A 2,210-nucleotide genomic window follows, 5' to 3' on the forward strand; every position below is an offset into this window, starting at 1 on the left:
TATTGGTCTCTTTTTAACCAACGCAAAATTTGCAAATGTGTTAGTAAAATAAATGAGAATGTGTAAGTTTCCATCACACAATTAATTAAAGAATTCTTGTAGGGAGATTTCTGTCACTGGCTACCTACAAGTTTCTATCAAATTCTAAAGGGCAGTGTGAAAAATCTGATGGAAACTTTTGTGTACGTGTGATGCTTCATCTCCTTCTAACATATACGTTCTGGCATATTGCTAGACTGCTTACTCCCTTTGAGTTCGGCCTTCAAATTTTAATCATCAGTGATGTAAATCTTCGACAATTATGAGTGATCAACCTTGATAGAAATATAAGTCAGTAATGTGCAATCAAATTTGATGTTATAACCGATCAATCATGATACATCAAGTCTGTCATGTTTTCATATCATTGTTGATTACTCACAGTTGATGTAAAAATTCGTCTAGTCTGATCTCTCTCCCACGATATAGAAATCTACCATTAATGACAAATGTAATACTTGTTTTTTCTTTTATTTTCATAAAATCTTTTGAACTAATTATTGATCGTCAAAAAATTAGAAGCTAAGTAAATACATTACATCAAATTAGAAGCTAAATACATTACCCTAAGTACATTAAACATTAATAAACAAAGGAAATGTGGCCAAAAATTAAGCAAAATAAGGCGCTTCTATTATTTTTGCCACCAACGTACATAGTACATACTTAAATCTAATATCCTAATACATATTATACATTACATTGAGCTCAATTGCCTTCCTGATTTCTTTTCGAACTCAACAGGACCTTTCTTTTGAAATGCATCTAAGTGGATTGAAGTCAAGAACGATTGAAGTATGTATACGGTAGTGGCCACATAATTAGGGATACTATTTATTTATACGTTTTGACCATTTATTTAGGAACTTGCGTCGATTTTTGAGAATTTTTGACAAAGTATGTTAAAGAGGTTTTTATATAGGTATATAGTTATAAATAAATAACGAAAAAATAAATGGTCAGAACTTGTTGTGTCCCTAATATGTGTACATATTACCTCGTAGGACTGTGTCAACCAGTATAAGTTTGTTTAGTGGTTTTCTCTCCCATCTGCCGTCACAGTTAAGCTGCAGCAATGCCTCGTCCGAAAATGAATGTTTAATACCGCTGGCAGCGTCCTCAGACACACCTTTTATTTTTAATATATGTAATTGACCTTTGAAAAATTTATGTACAGCAATTAGAACGTGAAATATGTATTCCATAATATAATTCATTATCATGGCTTTTGCATACTCTGGATCTTTTAATTTTGTTTCTATTAAATCCACAGCGCAATAGGACTGCAGTGGTAGAGAACTGGCGATGCGATGCAATTTTTTAATATTGGATTCGTAAATCCGTTTTTCTTGCTAATGGCGGTATTAAAAGCTGTTTTATTCATTTTAAATGAAATATTTTATAAAACTTATTTTTATTTTTCCACAGCACTTTAAGTTTTGAGCATCTTTTCGTTTTGCGTCTTTCTTTTTTCTGTTTATGTGCGCATTTGAACTTCTTCAGTACCAAGTACTTTATAATACGGTTTTATTTATTACGTTCATATATATAAAGAATGTCATACCACAATGAAAATTTTTATTTTTACTTACTTTTGCTGCGAGAGCTGCGATACTGGCGCCGATACCGGTTTTCACAACTCAGTGACGCAATGGCGCCAGCAACACCGGAACACTGACGACACCAGGCGGCGCAAAGAACCAGCAAAGAACACCCAAAAGCGAAGGTCGGTGTTATGCAGAACTTTTGTTTGGCAAACTGCGTGCAATTGTTGTTGCAGCAAACTCGGAGAGAGCGAGTTTGGCGACTCTCACAGCAAACTAATTTTGTTTGGCAAACTGCAGCAAATTCGGCGTTGTCATATACAAAAATTTTAGACAATTGTTGCTATACACAAAATTCTCATTTCGTGTTGGCAATAGCCATGAAAACCATAATGAACGTGCAACCCTGTGCCAAACTCGACATAACCACCTCCGAGCAAACTAAGCAGCCGCCATTTAATTTGGCAAACAAAATTTGTCTGCATAACACCGACCGAAGTGTCACTTGTAAAATGTGCAGCACAAGGCGAATTTTGACAAGGTGGTGTTGCTAAAATTAGCCGCGGTCCTTCTGAATGTAAAAGTTATGTGTTTGTTGTATTTTTGGGTTTTGAACTTGGGTATACT

This window comes from Rhagoletis pomonella, unplaced genomic scaffold (genome assembly GCF_013731165.1).
Source record: "Rhagoletis pomonella isolate Grant_MI unplaced genomic scaffold, Rhpom_1.0 Rhpom_scaffold_00555, whole genome shotgun sequence".
Taxonomy (NCBI): domain Eukaryota; kingdom Metazoa; phylum Arthropoda; class Insecta; order Diptera; family Tephritidae; genus Rhagoletis; species Rhagoletis pomonella.